At 37.0% G+C, this 17,997-nt stretch overlaps 1 protein-coding gene across 11 annotated transcripts in view; it reads left to right on the forward strand.

Annotated features, from left to right (window-relative positions):
- WNK2 (WNK lysine deficient protein kinase 2) overlaps nt 1-17,997 on the forward strand; it is a 108,568-nt gene that overhangs the window by 16,690 nt on the left and 73,881 nt on the right. The gene's annotated exons all lie outside the window — the stretch shown is intronic.

Raw genomic sequence — 17,997 nt, forward strand, 5'->3', positions numbered from 1 at the left:
CTGATTCTGGATTACCTGACAATTTGTGGGGAGAAGCTATAATGTGTGGAATCACATATTAAACAATGTTGTTAATTCAACAACAGGTGAATTACCATTCACTCTGTGGCATGGTAGGAAACCTGATTTGAGTTACATTCACACATTTGGTGCACCAGCATGGGTGCATATCCCTACACAACTCAGGCACAAAGGACAACGTAGAGCTAAAAGATTAATTTTTGTTGGATATCAAGCAAACCATAGATCTTATAGATTCTGGGAACCAGGTACATCTAGAGTATACTGCAGTGCTAGTGCACAATTCCTAGAACATATAGGATGGAATAGATTAGAACAGGATTCAGATAATGATGTTATTATAGAACCCTATAAGAGGCAGAAAGAAAAAGACTAGTTATAAGAAAAGTCCAATTAAAGAAGAAGTCCATGAAGAGCAAATAAAACCAGATCAAGAGGAGATAATTGATCAAGAAGAGATAGATAGTCAAGAACAGGAAATAAAGGAAAGTCCACCTGTAAGTCCTGTTATACCTAGACGCACAACGCGTATAACTAAACCACCTGAAAGGTATCAGGCAAGTATTGTTTGCCAAATAAATAAAGTTCCTACTAGCATAGATGAACTTAAGATGTATCCTGTAAAGGATCAGGTGAATTGGCAAAAGGCAATGGAAAAAGAGTTAAATTCATTAAAGGAAATGAAGGTTTATGAAGAAACCAAATTACCTCCAGGAGAAAAATCCATTGGGTGCAAATGGATATTCAAAGTAAAGACAGGAAATAATGGGAAAGTAACTTATAAAGCTAGATTAGTAGCACAAGGATTTAACCAAAATGTATTTGACTATGATGAGGTATTTGCACCAAATCTTAAGGCTACAACTTTAAGAGCAGCGTTAGTATGGGCAGCTAAGAATAATTATATTGTTAACCATTTAGACGTAGAAACTGCATATCTGCATGCACCATTGCAACATACAATATATTTGAAAAAACGGTTGGTATAAAAGATAATAAAGTAAATAGCAATGATTGTTGGAAACTCAAGAAGAGTTTATATGGATTGAAACAATCTGGCTATGAATGGAACCAATATATTGTGAAAGAATTAAACTATAGGGTTTAAATCTGGTTTAGCAGATCCATGTATGTTTAAAAGAGAAAATAATGGAACGGTGTCATTATTGTTATTATTTACAGATGATATTGCTTTGATTACTAAGACCAATAATGAAGCTACTGAGATTATTTCATTATTAGCCAAAAGAATAAAATTAAAACATTTAGGTGAAATTAAAAGTATCTAGGATTGACAATTAACAAAACCACAAAAGGATTTAAGATATCTCATGAGGATAAAATTTGCCAATTAATTAAATTGTATAAAATGGAACTTTGTAAGCCTGCAAAGACTCCAATGAGTCAGGAAATTTGCAAAATGGATGCTCAAAGTCCCAAATTTGATAAGACCATATATCAATCTTTGATTGGTAGCTTATCATATATAAGCAATTGGTCTAGGCCAGATATAGCTTATAGTGTTAATCAGCTGGCACGATATAATAATGATCCATATCAATGTCATTGGCAAGCATTAAAGAGAATTTTAAGATATCTTAAAGGAACAATGCACCATGCATTGTATCTAGAGCCAAAAGGTGATTTGAATCTTAGTGCCTATGCAGATGCAAGTTTTGCAACTGACATAAACACTAGAAAATCAACATCTGGGATGGCTATATTACTTGGTAAGACACTAATAGGGTGGAGGTCAATCAGACAACAGCATATTAGCTTATCAACGATGGAAGCAGAATTTTCATGTCTGTCATTACTATGCACTGACTTATTCTGTACAAACAGTTATTATTAGACATGGGTATAACTGTTAAAGATTCTATTATTGTGTACGAGGACAACCAGGCAGCTATACAATTAGCTACTAATATTGCTGTAAAGACTAGATCAAAGCATACTGATTTAAGATACTTAAATGTTAGAGAATCTGTAAAAATGGTCTAATTAAACTCGAGTACTGCATGACGGAAGAAAATATTGCAGACCAGTTTACAAAAGCTCAAGGTGTTGTAAAATTTAAAGAGAGTTGTGACAATTATGATTTGAAAGTGTAAATGGATATATTATTGTAATATTTATTATTATTACCCAAAAGGGGAGAATGTTAGGGATAACATTGTTTTACCCTAACTGTTTTGGGTAAAGATAATAAAATGATGAATCATGGTTTGTCAGATAAAGTGTATGTGACTTTAAGCTAAAGGAATATAATTAAGGGTGCAGCTGTAAAGTACTATATAAGCAGCAAGGCGCACTCTGGCTCTTACTGGCTGGCTTATTGAAGACTGCGTTCTTGCTGGATCGGGAGGAGAAGAAGTGTTGGATTACTTTGAAGATATTTCTCAACGGAGAGAAGATAAGTTTTGGACAGATTTATTATATGTGTACTGACACTGGCTATTTGACACGGACTTTGCAATTAGAGTATCCTCGACAAGACTTGACTGAATTTGGTATATGACTAATGGACTGTTTATAATGACTATGCTATAATTCTTAAATGTAATAAACTATATTTTTGATAGCACAAGCGTATCTGTATTTTTACTGCGTGTTAACTAGAAAACTTATCTCACACATTTACCTGTCTTCCTATCTGACTTCGCTGCACATTCTGTTTAGTTTGTTTTCCTTAACACCCGTTGGGGAATCCAGACTTAACACTCTCCTCAGTATTTCTCACATACAGAAGTGAAGTTGCAATATTATAATACTAAAATCAGCAGAATCCCTTAAGCACAGGATTTTGAAAAAGAAGTACTTCAAGTCACCTGGTTCAGTTTCCTGCTTTAATTAATCTGTTCCTAATCTGCTAGATTATTTAACTATGTGAAGTTTTGTGCAGCCTGAATGACATTGTAATGATTGCTCAAATTTGTAGACTGCTACTCTGATTACCTTGACCTCGAATAAATTTATCCTGTGCTTGAAGTCAATTTAAACATCACTTGGCTATACAAGCATTAAAGAGGTCCCATAGCCCAGGGGTCCCCAACCGCCGGTCCAGCGGACCGGTACTGGGCCGCGGAACAAGCCTTACCGGGCCACTGGTTGCTGGGCGCCGCCATCTTTTTTGGTAAAAAGTGCTTCTGGTGAGCTTTTCCGGGTAGAAAGCTCACCGGAAGCACTTTTTCATCACCATTTCTACCCGAAAGCTCACCGGAGCGCTGGCGCCGCCATCTTTTTGACGAAAAAGTGCTTCTGGTGAGGTCACCGAACCACTTTTTCGTCAAAAAGATGGCGGCGGCCAGTTGACGCCGATGCCGGTCGGCGCCCAGCTGATGCGGAACCGGGCCGCGCATCGAAAAGGTTGGGATCACTGCCATAGCCCCAAAAATGTTTGGGATGGGAATGATTTCACATAAGCTTTTGCCTGCACTATTTGAAGGTCTATTTCAGTAGTAGAGCCTGTAGAATTATGTCTCATCTCCATCACTACTTACTTTGAAAGTTAGGTAGAAGCTCCTGTGAATGAGCCCAGACCCATTGTATCTTATCCATGGTTGAGACTGTTACTCCCTGTTAGTGCAGACCAGTATTAATTAGTAAATCTGATCATTTTTAGCCTGTGACTAATTCTTTTGATTTGTTTTGTTCATATCTGATAGAAAAGATTATGTTATGGTATGCAGAATCATTCCCAGCACTGAAGACTGCACGATGTGACTGGAAAACCATGCTCATGGTTGATTCAAAAGCATAGATAAGATAACTGGACTATTTGACTGGATGTTTCATTTACTCTGTTGAAAGGAAAGATATATATAACAATATCATATAATGTATTTAGGGTTATCTGTGTACTATTTATTTGCAGTGGGCCACTATGAAAGCCAGAAGGATCTTTCTGGATTTTCTGGGGAATAATGCCAGAACAACGAAAAGGACAGCATATTGGAAGTAGTGAGCCAAGAATTTGCATTTTAAAAAGTTTGGATAAGATAGGACAATAGGTACAAGTCAGAGGTGGTATTCAGCAGGTTCTGACCAGTTCTGGAGAACTGTTAGCAGAAATTTTGAGTATAATTCGGAGAACCAGCAAATAACCACCTCTGACTGGAGATTTTACAGTATCCTTCCCCTGCCATGCCCACCAAGCCACGCCCACAGAACCGGTAGTAAAAAAAATTGAATCCCACCACTGGTACAAATATATACACTTGAAAGAGATACAGATATGCTAATAAGACCAATAATTCTATATACTGGAAATATTGAATAAATCAGATGAACCTTTAGAAATCCAGATTCCCCATGAAGGAAATTCTATATTTGTAGCAGTGGCACTGGTTATAAGATGGACCTATTTGGTAAGCAGATGGTTGATACCTTGAAACATCTGGAAGTCCCATGATACCTTAAAACATCTGAAGATGAAATTAACTAATTGTGAAGTACATCCTAGAGTTTTAAGGTATAGCTGTAGGATACTTAATCAGCAGGATATTTGTAATGAAGAAGGGACAGGATAGGTTGAATGGGTGAAGCCTGTCTTCTTACTAGCAATCTTAAGAATCATTGCTGTGTGTGGCACACTACTTTGTCTAATACAGGGGTCTTCAAACTTGGCAAGTTTAAGACTTGTGGACTTCAACTCCCAGAATTCCTCCTCCAGTCGTATTAGCTCAGGAATTCTGGGAGTTGAAGTTCACAAGTCTTAAACTTGCCAAGTTTGAAGACCCTTGGTCTAATAATTTGAATCAAGGGATTCTGTTTTCATTTGTTCAAGTCTTGGTATGAAAGGAACAGAAGCAATGAGATTGGATCTTGTTACACCTACGTGGTGTTGAAGATGCTAAAAAAAGTGAGCGGGAACATGCTAAAAACTCTCCTGGCATCCAGGGGAAATGAGCCTTTAGATTAGAGGCTATGGTTTTATCTTTAGGAATGAAGAAAGAAAAATAAATGGAGGATGGCATTAAAAGTAAAGAATAGAATTAGCTGGGAGCTTCTACAATGATTGGAGGAAGAACTAACTGGAAGTTATTCTCTGCTACCGTATTGGGGCTCAAAAGAAAATTCTTGTTTAATTCTATCATTTGGAACAATGGGCATAATAAACCAGCTAAAGATCATTTCTAGTCCCAGTATGAAAAAAAGATCCATGTTGGTCCTATGATTTTTGTGTATTTAAAGTTTACATACTAATGTATGTTGCAAAGTCCTTTTTATGCAGCCATATTTTTATTGCATTTTTTCAAAAACATATATTTAATTTAGTGGAGCCAGCAACTGATGCGCTGATTAAAATTCTTTTAGTTTAGAACATTTTTGAAGCATTTATGGCCCTTTATGAAGTGTCAGATGTTGCAATGCTCAAGCTTTGCAATTTTATCATTGCCATGTTTAGTATACCTGTCATATATCTCCAGATATTATATGCTTTCCTTAATTTGAAAAATCTTTTTTTATTCCCCCCACCTTTTTTAAGTTTGGGACTATATGTCACATATAACACAACATTTAAAAGCTCTTTGTTGTGATTTATTACATCAGGATAACCCATTCTTTCCACAGATAAAATATCTAGTGTGTTTCTGAAACAGATGCACATTTAATATGTGAACACTCATATATAATTTAAACAGGGGAGCTATGCCACTTCTATTCCTGAACATTTTTTGGCTCTGAATGTTTGAAGCTGATGACAGTGAGTTGCTATAAAACTTGTTTTTCCAAATTTTCACTCACTAAAATCTGTATGTTTTAATTTTTGAAAAGCTTGGAAAAATGAAAGTTCAGTTCCCATGCTTTTCAGTGTACACCAAAAGAAGAGAATTTTACCTTCTAGCAAATTTGAAGTGTCCTAGTCCTAGCCCATTATTGCTCCCATCAGTAAACTGTTGCATTTGACTTTATATTTCTCAAGTACTTTAGAAAATACTTAAATCAAGTACACACTGTTCTGATATATGACATTACTGCTCTGGAGCTTATTTACTATCCAATTTAGTGCATATCTTAGTTTAATGCATATTCTCAAATCCATATTTATTAGTCATATTCCCAAAGATTTACTACACCCATTTATGTAGTACAGGAAATCCTTGTTTAGCAACTGCCTTGTTTAGTGACCATTTGCAGTTATGACTGCCCTGAAAAAGTAACATTGTGACTACTCATAACATTTATGACCTTTGTAGATCTGAAAAGCAAGGAAAGCTGAAGTAAGATTACAGCACATTCACAGTTTCACTTAGCAACCACTTCACAACATTCAAGTGGCCAGTCCCAGTTGTGGTCACTAAATGAGGACTAGCCATTTCTTCAATAAAATATTCTTATTCTTGTGAAATCTACTGGAATTTTTGAATTAGACATAAATACGCTGATACTGTTTAACTATGCTACAAGTTCTCATTAGAGTCTATGACAAATCTTGATAGTGTCAAAATGTTAGGAGGAGCATGATATCATTATCTAAATGTTACATTTGTATAATTACCTTATAGTTTCCAGCTGAAACATATAACTCATACATTTTCAAAATGATGTCACTCATGTCAACATTTCTTACTCCATCCCTGATGGATGGCTATGATCTCTCAATTTCCTGAATGTAATCATGGAGAGGATGTGAGCTAATATTATTTCAGCTCAAACCAGACCAAACTAGACAGCTGTAGTAATGAAAACTAATCTGGGATTCGAGATTCAGTATTGATGATGGTACATACAGTATGTAGTGATACACAAGTTAAAGGACCAGGTTTGTGGTCCTGGATTAGATACAGCTTTTGGCCTTTGTTCAGCTTTAATGGGTTCTTCTGCTTTATTTTTATAGAATTACCTGGTTATAGTGGTACATATTTTGGGTCACTTTAAGCTTATATAAACATAACCTCAATGAGTTATGGGTAGGGCTGTCCATTAAAAGTGTTTGGACACTGTTTTGTTAAAACTGTAAGTGCCCAGATCTCTGAATACTCTGTATTATACCAACTGTGCTGATTTCTAATATATTTGTATTCATGCAAACTGCTGGCATAAACCTCAATCATTTAAGATACCTACAAAGACACTTCTTTCATTAACCTGTCCTTAGATTACAGCCATCATTGGAGAGCTTGTTTTTGTTACCATCACCTAGGACAGGGGTGTCAAACTGGCAGCCTATGGGCCGGATGCATCATGCGCAGGCCATGCCCACCCCAGCTCCGTAATGGGAAAAACATCATGAAACTGCCCATGATGGCAATGTGACACTGTAATTTTGAGCCCCGTGACCTAGGATATTTGGATGACAACCTAATTACTTCATTTCATTTCCATAACATTTTTATGTTTGATGAAATGCTTCATTTTTTTAGTACTTGAGAATACAGCAGAATAACAGAGTTGAAAGGGATCTTTGAGGTCTTCTAGTCCAACCCCCTGCTCAAGCAGAAAACTCTATATCATTTCAGACAAATAGTTATCCAATCTCTTCTTAAAAACCTCCATTCTTGAAGCACCCACAACATCTGGCGCCAACTTGTTCCATTGATTGTTTTCACTATCAGGAAATTTCTCCTTAGTTCTAGGTTGGTTCTCTCTTTGATTAATTTCCATCCATTGCTTCTTGTTCTGCCTTCAGGTGCTTTGGAGAATAGCTTGACCCCCTTTTCATATCCAGTTCTTGCAACTGGTCTTGCAACTGTTTTATCTTCCAGTCCCCTAGTCATCTTTGTTGCTCTTCTCTCTGGAGTTTCAACATTTTTTTATATCATGGTGAGAAAAACTGGATGCAATATTCCAAATGTAGTCTTACTGAGGAATTATAAAGTGGTGAGAGGTTGTAGCTTAGAAGTGAAAAATGACCTAGAAAATTCATGCAATTCAAAGAAATAATTTGATATCTTGCACATGTACTACATATATAACCAGACTAATATAACTGGTCTAAATATTTTGGCTTATGTTCAAGCACAGTAAACAGTCTATTAAAACATATATGAATTATCTTTTATGGTGCACATGTTTCAAATTGCTCCCTTTACACATAGCAAGAGTTTAATTATTAGAGCCACATAGGACATTCCATGACCTTTAAAATATATATGTATTTTATAGTGTACTTCTGAGGCAGAAAATAAATCATATATTATGTAGCTCTTAAAACTAAACACTTTCATATCTTTAGTGAGCTCTTAATGTTTAGCATCTTTTGAAGGACATGCTTTTACCAAAATTAACTATTAATATTCATGGTAGATTTGATATTACTATTACAAATATTGAAAAGCCTTATGTTAATTATAAAATTTTGTTTGTTACTAGCACCATCCATTTCTTTCAGACTATTCACAATGACAGTACAGACTAAAATAGTTTAATGTATCTTTATATAAAATTATGTGAAATATTTAGAGCCAAGAAAACCCAACTTCCTTTTAACAACCAATATAGAACCTTCTAAATCAAAGCCCTGGCTTTGTATGTCAAGACTAATGGTTTCCATTAAATGAATATAAAACTTTTGAAGAAGCATGACAATTCATGAATTCACAATATGCAGGCAATGATTACAATGCTAAATCTTTTTAATGAAAGATTTAAACCTGTCATATTTAAAACAGTTTTTCCTAATCCCTATTGGTAACCTTGTGGAACAAGAGCAAAACATTGTTTCAGCAGTCATGTCACTGAAGATCAGAGTTGTTCTTCAGGGATTGTTCAAATTTAAGGCTTGTACAGCTGCTAGGTAGGAGATAGCTTTAGCTCTGAATGTGCTGTTAGTGTTATTTTAAAATGATTGAATCTGTTTATACGAAATGGTAATAAATAAAAGAAATGCCTAAAATGTATGCATAGTGTTAGACCATCACTACTTAGTAAATAAAGCAGTTATAAATACCCAGAATTGGGATAAGTACTTGCTGGGAAGAGGGCAGGATATCCAAGTAGGAGAATTCTTAAGAGTACATGTGAAATGAAACCATTGATCCTATAGCTGAGCAGTTGTGTTTACTTTTCTAAACTATTACCTCTAAACCCAAGTTCCCCATAGGCACGATTCTTGGTTTGCAGTGATACAGCTTTGTTTCATACATGAATATATAGTTTGTTTTAAAATTTTCTTGCCTGGGAATTTTGAAATTTGTCAAGACTTTTTTTTTATTATGGCTTGAGTCTTCCTAAAATGGCAATATCTGATCTCACTTGCTTTAAACAAATCACAATATCTGAAATCATCTGTTTTATTATTAAGCATTGTTTTATTGGAAGATATTTAATTATACGCATAATAGCTAGGTAATGAAATTTCAGCCAGAAACAACCAAGTTCAGAGAGCACCAGGGATCTCATAGCCGAGCTACAAATATTGTCTTCTATTGAGAGGGAATTCTTTCTGCCAAGAGGATGTGTTCATTTATTTCCAATGATTTTGTGTCAGTTTAAAAGCAGCTCCAAATCTTTGTGATTCCACAATATTGCTACGTGATTTACAGTATTTATTAACACTGCACTGGAAAGCTGAGCTTATTTATTTCCATCTCAATTAAGGTGTATTTGAAATCTTAGTAAAAGTAATCCTTCCTTTGAAATGTTGCAGTTTTCTTTATCTTGTGGATGATGTCTTGCCCCATTTATCAGAATTCTTATCTCACGCTGCAGCCAGATTGCTAGGTTTTAGGATATTCAGAGAGAAGGAGACTCCAGTTCTTTTTCATCTTTCATGGGAACCACTGGGACTGTTTGGAAGGAGTGCATTAGGGGTGCATTAGTCTAATAATGTACCTAGAATTATTGGGTTAGAAGGAATCTTGGAGGGCAGGAATTTTCTGACCATCACAAACAAATGGTCATCTGACCTTTGCTTGAAAACTTCCAGTGATGGAGCCCCCATAATTCCAGGAGACAGGCTGTTCCACGGCTTAATAGCTCTTTTGATTAAGAAATTTCTTCTTATTCTGAGTGTGGATCTCTGTCTTGTCTTACTCTGGAAGCTGTGGAATATAAACACACATGCTGTTCTCTGTGGCAACCCTTCATATGTTTGAAGACAGCTATTATCCCCTTAGTCCATTCTTCTTTAGGCTATACAAAGCCAATTCCTTTGACTGTTCTTTATAGTATTTACCTGCAAGCTCTCTTAATCTTTTCTCTGTTCTCTGCACTTTTCCTGGTTCTTCAATAACATTCTTATGTTATTGAACATTATTGTTCACTGCTGAATTTTGAACCAGCTGCAGCTTCCAAGTGGTCTTAAAGGGCAGCCTCATGTAGAGCCCATTGCAATCATCCAATTGTGAGGTGTCAGGGCAAGATTGAGTATTTAAAGATCCTCCTGATCATGAAACTGGCATACAGGATGAACCTATGCAAAGACTCCTCTGACCATAGCTGCTATCTGTTATTCGAGCAATCGCTGCAATCCAGAAGTTTTGTACCAGTCTTGTCTGGGGAAGTGCAGCCCCATCCAAGACAGAGATAGTATCATCACCAACCCAAGAGTCCAAAAAGCCACAGCTTGTTAGGATTGAGCAGAAGACTGTTCTTCCTCATCTGGGAGAGCCTCCAAATAACTGGGACAATACATTGACAATTTCACCTAGACTGATTGAATTAGAGATCCAAACCTGGGTAAATTTCTTGTTGATCTTTACTACATATATTCTGATCAAGTACTTTTGATTAATTATCCTTATGTAACATTAGGAAGTGTTGAAGTTATTCTAAAGTGGCTGGCTGGATTAGTTACAAAAAGCTTTCATTTATTTTTGTAGAAATTATATGGTGTCTCTTCCAATGCCAAGATTCCATGACCCAGTAAAAATAAAGCTCAAACTAAAAAAGAGCTAAAAACCGAGGCTGCCTTATAAGGAGAATGAAAAAACACAGCCGTTTATGTAACATTTGTGTTTATATCAAGGGACATCATAGAAGTTTTTCTCCCCGTTTTAGAACAGATGAGTGCAATGTGTGTAGCATTAAAGCTATGCAGTGAAGAGAGACTAAATGGTGTAAATAAAGGTTAATTTTTCTGGCATTTAGTAAATTACAGTTAGCAGAAGAAGTACTTTTTAAGCCCTGGAAAAGCTGGGTGTTACAGTGGATCCTAGACTGCCTTATTCCTTCACTTTATTTTTTTATTTTTTTGCCACATTTGTATGATACTTCATTGAATGAATCTTAAAGACTAAACAAAATAAACCCATCAATCCATACAGACAACAAGAATAGCATTTTTGATTATTTACTGATTCAATTGATGGACAGTCCTATCATTTTGCCTTACCAAGGACTTTCTAGAAAAGCACTGCTTTAACTACTTAAAAAAAATGATATAAAGAAGAGTCCAAACTAATCTAAGTGGAGGGAGTACAAACTTCAAAATCCAGGGGATTGTGACCATGAAGTCTTTGTTCTGTATTCTGTGGAGTCTGCTGTCCAGCCAGTGTATGGGAATTGGATAGTTAGTTAGCAATTGTGAGGTGTCCCCTTAAGGGAATGCATCATGGTAAATGTAGTTAAGGTATCCTGGGAAATGTAGTCCATGTCACGTGACCACATCTATAATCCTGATTGGTCACTAAATTGACCCTCGATGGGTTGGGGGAGGTTTCTTCACTCTTGCCTGAACTTACGGACTCGTGGTAGCTGCTCTACCTCTATCACTATGAGATGGGAGGAAAGGGATAAGGAGATAACCATCTTTTTACTGTTCTATATTCTGTACAGTGGTAGATTTTGTCTTCTGTACAGATGCAGATAGATAAACTCAACAAAGCATTCATACAAAGTCTTTATTATTGGTTCATCAGGTATCCTCATAACTCACATTTGTGACAAAGTTCTTCTTAATGTCCAATCCTTTGTATATCTGTCTTGTAGGTAAAAAGATGGTTATCTCCTTATCCCTTTCCTCCCATCTCATAGCGATAGAGGTAGAGAAGCTACCACGAGTCTGTAAATTCAGGCAAGAGTGAAGAAACCTCCCCCAACCCATCGAGGGTCAATTTAGTGACCAATCAGGATTACAGATGTGGTCACATGATATGGACTACATTTCCCAGGATACCTTAACTACATTTACCATGATGCCATTCCCTTAAGGGGACAGCTCACAATTGCTAACTAACTATCCAATTCCCATAGACTGGCTGGACAGCACAGTCTTGCTTGCAGACCTGGATTCTTTGACATCTTAGAGGGCAAATCCACGACATCTTTTCTTGGCAAGCTGTATTGGTGAACAGATTCTGCCTTGAGCAGGAAGTAATGAAGCTATTGAGGCTCAAAGACGTGAGGGACTTTGCAGGCAATAAGTAGCTCCTTGAATTGAATCCAAAAGCCAACACTGAAGTTATTCAGTTAGCAGTTGGGTAGCTGCATTTTATACCAGCTGGAGCTTCCAAATCACCTTAAAGGATAACTTCATGTAGAGTAAATCCACACACAAGCTAATAAAGATATATGTCAGGTTCTTGGCAATTCATTCAGTCAAAACTAATTCTTCAAAAATCTTTCTTAAACAGATTTCTGAGAGATAGATCACAAGAATTTCAACAAGTGAATTATTTGCAATTTAAAGCCCATTTACCACCACCACCACCACACACAAAATGAAGCCTGAATCTGTATGCCTCAGAAAGAATGATCAATTGTGATATCTAGAAAAAGGAACTAACTGGTTTTTGTGCTTATCCCAATTTTGCAAATAGTTGCTGATGAATGTTCAGGTATATAGTTGCTGTGGACAAATTGGAAGTTTGGGCTGGCATTTTAAAAACATGAAAAATGGATGTGTGACCTTGATGTGGCTATTATCTTCTGTCCATTAAATTAGCAAGTACATGCAACTGCTTCTGTGTGATTTATAAATGGATTTACCTCTCAGTCTGACTTCTATCAGCTGATTGGGAAGATCACTTAACAAATCCTTTAATCCTGTTCTGGGTGACATTCAGTGTATTTGAATGGATGATGTAATTGGGAAGGCCTACAGATAGTCCTCAACTTACAACCACAATAGGGACCAGAAAATTTGTTGTTAAATGATTTGATCGTTAAGTCATCTTTTTTGCTGCGGTCGTTAAGCAAAACATGAGATTGTCATTTGCAACTCCTCTTTGTCGAAGCTGGCTGGGAAGTTCCAAAGGGTGATCATGAAACGCCAGGATGCTGCAATACGTTCCTATTGTCAGGTGCCCAAGTCATGATCATGTGACTGTGGGGATGTTGCCAGTCATAAGTGCGATCATAAGTCACTTTTTTCAGTGCTGTTGTAATTTTGAATAGTTGCTAAATGAATGGCCATAAGTTGAGGACTACCTTTAGAGAAAAACTAAAGAACCCTATGACCCTTTGGGACATCCCTTGAGAGAAAGGTGGTGCAGTCTGATGTGGCCAGTATAAACATTAAATTTTATGCAGACCATGTTTTTTTTTTTACCCCAATGCTGGGTTGTGACCTGTGATCATCTAAGGAGAATATATTTCATAAGTAGCAAAATAATCGTAGTGGCAAAGGAACTTTAATAATAAGCCAATATTTACTTAAACTGATGCCCATAGGTGGGCAAAAAAGCAGTGGGAATGGGAGCAGCTTCCATCTTTCTGCCAGTTTTCCCATTCACTTTGCCTGTAAGAAGCTGACAGAGGGTCAGAAAACATGGTCCTGTAATCACGGGGACGCTGCAACAACCACAACTGTGCAAATAAAACCGTTCTGACTATCATGGAAATTTCAATTACATAGACCTAATGGATCCTGGATTTTGTACACATTCTTTTAAGTTAGTGGATTTGAGTTACCTTGATTCAAAAATTGTTATGGGATAATGCAGAATTTTGGGCTAACCTGAGGGAACAAACAGACACACAGATAAATTTTAGGAGTATATTAGATAACTCATGATCTGTTGGGTCATCCTCTCAGAGTTATTTCGTTACCTAAACAGAGAAACGGAATAACTTACAGACGAACAAAAAAGCAGTGGGAGCAGGAGCAAATTCCAATGCACTGCTGACTTTTGCATTGACTTTGCTCGTGGCAAGGAACACCAGAAATCATGATTACGTGACTGTGGCAGTAACCACAACTTTGTGAATACAACTAGTGTGAAGATTCTTGAAAATTAAATTACATGAGAATAATGGGTACTGAATTTTGAATTTAAACTCTTCAAGTCCGTGGATTGGACATACCTTGATTCAAGCATTTTGGGGGTAATTGAAGGCTACAAACAGATAAACAGATATGAAGGTCGTAGAAGTATCTAGATAACCCATGATCCATTGCTATTACTCACTCATGTGCATTCTCCCTGGCTCTCACCATACTACCCTCATGGTCTTTAGCACCCCTCCTGCAATCTGCACTGCATCACAGTGCAGCCTCCCCACCCATGTGGCACCTCTTGCACTCACCCATGCACCTTCCTGACTCACGGTGCCTCTCGTGTAACACTGTACACTTTTGCCACAATCCTTCACACCCTCATGCACCCACTCTCCATGCACCCTCCGCAATCATACTTTTATGTACCCCTCACGCTCTGTGCATCTTTCCTAACCCACGCAATCTGTCTTGTGCATCCCCTTGCACCCTCATGTACCCTCTCTGACATGCATGGTGCCTCCCACACATTCCTTCCCTCCCCCCCTCCCTCAGCCACTTTTAATGTATCGCTCATAGTAATAGGATTAAAAATCTGGAAATCAGCCATTTCAAAACCAAAATTCAACAACAAATTTGATAATAAAATCATGCCTGCCCATCCATGTAAGTCAATGAAAACCATAGAAGTCATCCACACAATGCCTAGTTAAATAACACAGATTTCATTATCTTGCAAAGTACCAGGGAAAACAATGCAAGGCAAAGCTCTTCTACTGGAGTGTTCCAAAGTAGATGGGCCACTACAGAGAAGGATTGGCTTCAGATCTACATTTCCCTGATTTGACCTAGGGAGAAGAACACAAAACTTTCTCCATACATGCATATGGGCTGGGCAGATTCCACTTGGACAAGAATTGATTGTCAGAAGGCGTGCAGCAGTTTTATATTGAAGCCACTCTGGGCAAATGACATAGGCTATTCTCCAAACTGAGTTCCACCAGATATTCTGGATTAAAACTCAAAGATAGTCAGCAATTTGTCATAGATAATGAGAATGCTTGTGTAAAATATTTTGAAGAACCCATGTTTGGAATGCTGTCCTGGTTCTTAATACTGCTGCCTTATTTTGTTCAGTGCCTTATTATTTATCTTGAAAGATTTCCATTGAAAAACAATGGCTGAAATAATTTACAGACATCTTAATTGCTCCAGTTTTATATGCTCAACGTTGTTAATTATAACTTTCCTAACCCCGAGTGGCAGCATTAAATTATTTGGGCTATATATATGAAATATAGCTACTTGATGTACCATAAGACCCATCTTTTCAAGCATTTGCTTCATGTGGGTGCATGATTTATAAACATCCGTTGAAGTAGCAAAGGTTATAGTTTGTGGTCATGCTGCCTTATTCTTTGTGGCTTGCTCTTTGTAGTGTTTCTCTCGAGTATTAACCACAACTAGGTGGAGCTGTTTTATGTTACATAGAAGTTAAACTCTTAAGCCTCTCAAGTATGTGATGTGTTTTGGCCAAATTTTTAGTGTCATATTCACCCTTGGAGTGTTTATGTACCCTTAATATGAACCTTAGCCAAGGGCACTGAGCCAAAATTGATATATACACGTATGCTTTTCATGCGAGTGAATGAAAAGAAGAAGAAAAACCTTACCTGAGAGTACTTTGAGATATTTTTATTTATATCATACATTTCTTAGGAACATTTCGAGTGTTCATCTTCCCAAGTCAATTCAAAGAATGTCCCCCAGGGCAGTGTACAACAAAAAACAACCTGGGAATTAAAATCCCACAATTGAAACCACAATATAGATAGGTCTCAACTTATAATTTATTTAGTGACTGTTTGAAGTTACAACCCATGTTGAAAAATGAGGCTTATGGCCAGTTTTCATACTTAATGACCTTTGCAGCATCCCCATGGTCATGTGATCAAAACATGTTGCACTTGGGAACTGGCATGTATTATGACAGTTGCACTGTTCTGGGGTCATGTCATCATCATTTGTAACCTTCCCAGTTGGCTTCTGACAAGCTGGATTCATTTAATGATCATATTATCCACTTAACAGTGATTTGCTTAACAATTGTGGTAAAAAGGTTGTAAAACGGGGCAACTCTCTGTTCCTTGCTTAGCAACAAAAATTTCAGGCTCAATCATGGCCCTAAATCAAGGGCTATTTGTAGGTGATTGTCACTAGTGAGAGAATCCAGCTACTTCAGCAACAGTGAGGCTTCCAATAGGGTTTCAATACATGGACAGGTTCCAAAGGGTGATCCTTTATTTTACTTGAAACTAAGTCACTTTGGATAGTGCAATGGGCAGCTTATAAATTAAATAAATAATAAATAAAAGTTGTGTGTAGGTTTTAAACGTGCATTTATCTTTTGGCATCACAGCCAAGCAAGCCCAAATAGGTTTACAACCCCAAATATTTAATTATAATGTACCCCAAAACATAGTCTAAATATATTAAAACCATAAAAGATTCTAATCATATAACACAAAACAATAATCTGACATTGAGATTACAGTGGAAGCGCACACTGGAATTTGACAGCAACATTAAAAAGGGCCAGAAAGCAAACAAATGAAAATACATTTGTCACGGTTTGTTTTTTTTAATGTCATAGAACAGACAAAGTGGATTATTTAGGGAAGGGCTTCCATTATAATGTAGTCACCAACTAAAAAGGTCCCAACCTTTGTCAGTTCAAAATAAGCCTCTCTTTAGAGAAGCACTTACAATGGGCTAAAATGCATTTTAGTTTTTGTGCTACTTCTTATGGAGGAAGAAATGTAGACAGCTGTAAAAAGAAAGTTAATAGAGACAGAGCATGCCTCAGTGGAGACATGCCAAGAAAAGTTTAGTTATCACATTTTGGAACTACTGCAATTTTTGAATCTTTCAGAGGCATCATATGTACAGAATATTACAAAATAAAAGTAGCAGGTAACTAGCACATTGATCAGGCTAGTTGAATTGGTCTCCTCCAGGAAATTATGTACTCAATAAACAAGTAGAGCTAGAAAAATGTACTTAACACTATGTGGACCTGTAAGTACTAAAGGGTTAGAGCTAAATGCTTATGGTCAACATAGGTCAAAGATAATCACCAAACTCTGCACTTGGTTCTTAAGGAAAGAATCTCCCCATCTGCATCAGGAATTATCTCTTCCAGTTGCTCAATTCTTCTGTAAACATCAGTTTCAGTTTCAGTCAGTTATGTCTAATCCAATCTGAGCCAAGCAGGAATCAATCAGAGCCTAGCACATCAGTAAACGAAGGGATCAGAAGTAAACCTTTATCCTCATAGCAGTGATGCCAAGCCTCACAACAGTTATTCCTCAATGTAAATCCCATATCCACTAGCACTGATTATGTTATCTAATTGGATGAAATATGTGAAAGCAAATAATCAAGGTCAGATAGCACCAAGGAATCCATTAAGTAGCTTTCCTAAAGGCTGGCAAAATTGGGGTTGTTATTACAGAAAATAGGGATAACCACAGAAAAGGCACGTTTCTGTGGTCCCATAAGATGACAAGATTTAAAAGAAAGAACTTGGAGATGCCCTCCCTGTTGGATCAAGTTGTGTGGACAGATGTTCTTGGGAGAAGAAAGCAGTCATTCAAGTAACTGGCCCCATGACATGTAAGGTTTTAAAGGTGACACATAGCATTTTGAAACTCACCCAGAAGCTTATTAGAAACCAATGCAGCTCACCAAGTAGTGCTGTTACATTGGCATAATGAGTTGTGCATAATGTGTTAACTACCCACGACTCTGCATCCTGGACCAAGTAAAACATCTGGGTGGTCTTCAAGAGCAGCCTCCATATAGAGTGCACT

Source organism: Notechis scutatus, chromosome 2 (genome assembly GCF_049901735.1).
Source record: "Notechis scutatus isolate UNSWTSFEM ecotype Mainland chromosome 2, rNotScu1.2, whole genome shotgun sequence".
Lineage (NCBI taxonomy): Eukaryota > Metazoa > Chordata > Lepidosauria > Squamata > Elapidae > Notechis > Notechis scutatus.